We start from the raw sequence: 6421 nt of genomic DNA on the forward strand, positions 1-6421 counted from the left end.
CAAGTGATTACAATAGGTAACACCTTACAATAAGGTTCCATTTGACAGTGAACAATACTTTTACAGCATTTATTAATCTTGGTTAATGTTATCATATAGTAATACATGTGTATATGTTAACATTAATGCACTATGAACTAACATGAAATAATGAACAATTGTATTTTTATTAACTAATATATGCTGTAAAAATATATTGCTCATTATTAGTTAATGATACCTAATGCATTAACTAATGTTAACGAATGGAACCTTAATGTAAAGTGTTATTGTAATGTCTTATGATCGATTTTTCAGTAACCAAGTTCGGTAACTGAGTCAATAATGTATACACGGATCAGCCACAACATTAAAACCACCTGCCTAAGAATAGCATTCTGAGATGCTATTCTTCTCACCACAATTGTACAGAGTGGTTATCTGAGTTACCATAGAATTTGTCAGTTCTAACCAGTCTGGCCATTCTCTGTTGACCTCTCTCATCAGCTAAGCATTTCCGTCCGCAGAACTGCCACTCACTGGATGATTTTTGTTTTTGGCACCATTCGGAGTAAATTCTAGAGACTGTTGTGTGTGAAAATCCCAGGAGATCAGCAGTTACAGAAATACTCAAACCAGTCCTTCTGGCACCAACAATCATGCCACAGTCCAAATCACTGAGATCACATTTTTTCCCTATTCTGATGGTTGATACGAACATTAACTGAAGCTCCTGACCCGTATCTGCACTGCACTGCTGCCACACGATTGGCTGATTAGATAATCGCATGTATGTATATATATATATCTGTGTGTATGTGTGATTTCTATTGTCTACATATTCCAATAGCATCATAATTGTGTAACAGCTTTGGGTAAACAACAGATGGAACACAACAAGCGTCATGTTGTCACATGTTTTGTAAATTTGAATTTATACAGTGAATTCATACATTACAATTTTTGTTAACCAAGACAATGGTTTCATATTTTTGTATGTTACCGTTTCTTTTATGTATTGTTTTGTGTTTGATATTGTTTTACAATTGTTGTTCTAAATTGTTTACAGTTTAAATTTAGCTGAAAACCCAATAAATAATAAAACAAATATGTTTTGGAAGATTACTTTTTAACTTTAGATAGTATTCTGTTTTTCAATCAGTGCCAAAAACAGCAACATAACCCATATAGTGTGACAGCATGCCCTATCTTGTCACAAAAGGTCACCATGTTAAATGAACTGAAGCTTTTTTTTTTTTCTGGGCAATAACAGTCTTCAATAGGTTTTTTTTTTTATTTTATTTTTTAGTCAAGACTAATATGATGTGTCTATTCAATTAATTATATTAATTGACTTTACAAATAAATCAAACCTGAGAAATAGTCACTGGTGTAAAATGTCTAACAACCACCCCTAATCTCCCCTACCTTAGACAAACATGACATTTTGACACACATTTTTTCTTCTCGATAGTGTGTTTACAGAGTTGCAGTTCAAATTGATCATGGAGCATCCAAAGTCAAGCATCTAAAGGTTGAGTCATAATTGTGTTCAGCTTCATGTTTTCTTCATCAAAACTATAGGTATAGTCTCATCATCCTAGTACATGTTTAATTCAAACTTATGCTTTGCATTGTCCAGCCACAGAATACAGATGTGTCAAACAGAGAGCCACAAGTCCCAAATAGACAGAAGGAACTATCTGGAGTAGACACTGGAGAAGAAATGTCTACTACAAGACACAGAACTCAGGTTGGTACAAGTATATATATATATATATATATATATATATATATATATATATATATACACTATATTGCCAAAAGTATTCACTCATCTGCCTTTAGACGCATATGAACTTAAGTGACATCCCATTCTTAATCCATAGGGTTTAATATAATGTCGGCCCACCCTTTGCAGCTATAACAGCTTCAACTCTTCTGGGAAGGCTTTCCACAAGGTTTAGGAGTGTGTTTATGGGAATTTTTGACCATTCTTCCAGAAGCGCATTTGTGAGGTCAGACACTGATGTTGGACGAGAAGGCCTGGCTCACAGTCTTCGCTCTAATTCATCCCAAAGGTGCTCTATCGGGTTGAGGTCAGGACTCTGTGCAGGCCAGTCAAGTTCTTCCACACCAAACTCGCTCATCCATGTCTTTATGGACCTTGCTTTGTGCACTGGTGCGCAGTCATGTTGGAACAGGAAGGGGCCATCCCCAAACTGTTCCCACAAAGTTGGGAGCATGGAATTGTCCAAAATCTCTTGGTATGCTGAAGCATTCAGAGTTCCTTTCACTGGAACTAAGGGGCCAAGCCCAGCTCCTGAAAAACAACCCCACACCATAATCCCCCTCCACCAAACTTCACAGTTGGCACAATGCAGTCAGACAAGTACCGTTCTCCTGGCAACCGCCAAACCCAGACTCGTCCATCAGATTGCCAGATGGAGAAGCGTGATTCATCACTCCAGAGAACGCGTCTCCACTGCTCTAGAGTCCAGTGGCGGCGTGCTTTACACCACTGCATCCGACACTTTGCATTGCACTTGGTGATGTATTTCTTGGATGCAGCTGCTTGGCCATGGAAACCCATTCCATGAAGCTCTCTATGCACTGTTCTTGAGCTAATCTGAAGGCCACATGAACTTTGGAGGTCTGTAGCGATTGACTCTGCAGAAAGTTGGCGACCTCTGTGCACTATGCGCCTCAGCATCCGCTGACCCCGCTCTGTCATTTTACGTGGCCTACCACTTCGTGGCTGAGTTGCTGTCATTCCCAATCGCTTCCACTTTGTTATAATACCACTGACAGTTGACTGTGGAATATTTAGTAGCGAGGAAATTTCACAACTGGACTTGTTGCACAGGTGGCATCCTATCACAGTACCACGCTGGAATTCACTGAGCTCCTGAGAGCAGCCAATTCTTTCACAAATGTTTGTAGAAGCAGTCTGCATGCCTAGGTGCTTCATTTTATACACCTGTGGCCATGGAAGTGATTGGAACACCTGAATTCAATTATTTGGATGGGTGAGCGAATACTTTTGGCAATATAGTGTATATATATATATATATATATATTTATATATACACATACATACACTGTATATATTTTTAACTTTGGCAGTTAAAAATGCAACATGCTTCTAATACTTCCAACAGTCATTTAAAGTGCAGTGAAACATCAAATTCTCCAGGGATGCCCACAGCAGACAGGATAGATGTTCCTTTGCAAGCCAAAGCAGGGTTCATCACTTCTCTACAGCCTCTAATGACCCAGTGCACTCCATCTCAGCTCCCCGACCACCCACTTTACAGGAGTGTGAGATCATCATACGCCAGCTGTACAATGCTAATAGCCTGCAGTCTCAGGAGGTGAGCTCATACAGTACTTTTCTAAATATTTAACAATATACAAGAATGCTATTAAAATGTATTTTAATTTGCATCTCAGATCCTTCGAGTGAAGGCTGTTCTAAAAGACATTGTTTTCAGCAAGAAAATCACTGGTGAGAACTACATTTTGAGCAAGGCTTATCTTGCTGATGGTGAAAGGTAATTTCTATTTGATTGTTTTATTTATTTTTGTATTATTATTATTATTGCTACATTTCATTTCCTTGTCCTCCTATGGGTGAATCTTAAGATGCATGTTAAAGGAACAGTTCACCCAAAAATAAATTCTCTCATTATTTACTCACACTGATGCCATCCCAGATGTGTATGACTTTCTTCTGCAGAACACAAATTAAGATTTTTTAGAACATTTTAGCTCTGTATGTCTATACAATGCAAGTGAATGGGTGCCAAAATGTTGATGCTCCAAAAAGCACATATAGGCAGCATAAAAGTAATTCATAAAACTTCAATGGTTAAATCTATATCTTCAGAAGTGATATGATAGGTGTGGGTGAGAAACAAGTCAATTTTTGCTAGAAATTCTTCTCCCAGCCCAGTAGGGGGCATATGAATGAAGAATGTGAATCACCAAAAACACAAGAAGAAGAATGTGAAAGTTAAAGTGGAGATTGGTTTGGCAGAGAGAATTTATAGTAAAAAAAAAAAAAAAAAATGACTTAAATATTGATCTGTTTCTCACCCACACCTTTCAAATTCTTAAGACATTGATTTAACCACTGGAGTCATATGGATTACTTTTATGCTGACCTTTGTGATTTTTTTTTTTTTTTTGAGCTTCAAAATTTTGGCACCCATTCACTTGCATTGTATGGACCAAAAGAGACGAGAAATTCTTCTAAAAATCTTGGTTTGTGTTCTGCTGAAGAAATAAAGTTATACACATTTTTGGGTGAACTATTCCTTTATTGTCATGTATACAATATTTTTTTAATTAAAAACATATACTACCATGATGTACAAATGCCTAATTACAGTAATGAAAATTTTCATATTTGCCATGAAAATATTGTCACAACGCAAAAGAATGTAAAGGCCCTAAAACATAGGCTTCACATTAGTAATATATGAAATATACATTTATATGTAATTTAATTTTGGATTGAAATATTGAGTGGAACATTTTCTTGACAGGTTTTTGATATACATATACACACATATATAAACAATATAATATAGTTATATAGAAAGTCATCATACCATGTCAAAATTATTATCATTTGGCATATTACACCATTGAAATAACCTTCAACATCAAAGTGAAAATAACATGCAAAATAATTCTGAACAATTGTTAAAAATAAATTAGTATTATACCTGGTTTGGATAAGTGATCAGCCCCCTATAAGAGTAAACATTACAAACTTGCTCAGGTGCAACCAATCACCTTTCAGATCACATACCTGGCTAATTGACCCCCAGCTGACATCAATTGTACTGGGTTTGATAACTTCAGAATAAAACCGGCTGTTCTATGGGAATTCCATTACTAGTAATGAGTTCACAAAATCACCATGGTTGGAAAGGTCCTTTCAAAAGGGATCCAGGATAAAATTGTGGAAAGGCACAGGTTAGGAGAAGGGCAAAATAAAAGATTTCAAAGGTTTCTATCACTCCGAGTAACATTCAGAGCATTATAAAGAAGTGGAAAGCTCATGGCACCACCAAAACCTTCTCTAGATCAGGTCATCCCTCCAAACTGGGTGACTGTGCCAGGGGGATACTGTCAGGGAAGCTATCAAGAGGCCAAAGGCAACTTTAAAGGATTTGCAAGCTTTTATGGCCGAGATTGATCAGCCTGTGCATGTGACAACAATCTCCCAAGCTTTACACAAAGCAGGTCTGTACGGCAGGGTGTTAAGAAGCCTCTTATAAAACATAAACTGCCACACTAAAGTCTCATTTGCACTTTGCAAAAAACACTTGAAGGATCCTGATGCCATGTGGCAAAAGGTTTTACATTCAGATGAGACAAAAATGTTACTTTTTGGACTGAACTCTAGGTGCTGTATTTGGAGAAAACCAAACTTGGCACACCACCCAGAACATACCATACCTACTGAGAAGCATGGAGGTGGCAACATTATGTTGTAGGGGTGTTTCTCTTCAGCAGGGACTGAGCTATTGGTCAGGATTGAAAGGAAAATGTATGCTGCCATGTGCACCCAAATTCTACAGGAAAATCTGTAACCCTCTGATCAACAACCGAAAATGGGAAGGTGGTTCACCTTTCAGCACGACAATGACCCTAAACACACTGCCAAAAAAAAACAACGTAGTGGCTTAAGGATAGGAAGATTAAAGTCCTTGAGTGGCCGAGTCAGAGCCCTGACCAAAATCCAATAGAAACCCTGTGGATGGACTTGAAGAGAGTAGTCCATCGCCACTCACCCTGAAAATTTGACTGAACTTGAACATTTCTGCAAGGAAGAATGTGCAAATATTCCCCAATCTAGGTGTGCGAAGCTAGTACAGACATATCTAAAGAGACTGATGGCTGTCATAAAGCAAAAGGTAGCTCTATGAACTATTAAATCCAGGGGTATGATCACTTTTCAACCTGTTTTTCATCTTTAAATTTTTGGAACTTTTTCCTTTTCCGTTAATTGTAAAGAACAATTTGAAAATAAAGCTGGAAAAAATTATTTAAAAATTATGGGTTTTGATTTCAGGCTGTAAGACAAAAAAAAAAGTGACCATTCCAAAGGGGTATGATGATTTTTCTATAGGCACTTTATATACGTATATATGTAACCTACATGCCAAGGTCAGTTATGGAGATATCAACCATTCCTCTGTTACTGTTGGAACAGACCTGTGTCACAGATGTGTAAAGCCAAAAAGGTGATTCTCCCTGCCCTCAAACAGACCTTGAACAACAACATAGCAGAAAGACACAGGAGAATTCAGGCTGTGCAGAGACAACGTCTACAGAGTACTCTGCACTGAAGGGCGAGGCTGTATAAACTTGTACACGTATACTTTAGACTTATAATAAAAGGACCGGTTAAAATAATATTACCTGT

General features: G+C 37.5%; 1 pseudogene; it reads left to right on the plus strand.

The window, feature by feature from the left end:
• The first annotated feature begins 1384 nt into the window (after positions 1–1384).
• LOC127428543 (coiled-coil domain-containing protein 74A-like) lies at positions 1385–6344 on the plus strand (annotated as a pseudogene).
• Positions 6345–6421: the final 77 nt, after the last annotated feature.

Source organism: Myxocyprinus asiaticus, chromosome 38, assembly GCF_019703515.2.
Source record: "Myxocyprinus asiaticus isolate MX2 ecotype Aquarium Trade chromosome 38, UBuf_Myxa_2, whole genome shotgun sequence".
Lineage (NCBI taxonomy): Eukaryota > Metazoa > Chordata > Actinopteri > Cypriniformes > Catostomidae > Myxocyprinus > Myxocyprinus asiaticus.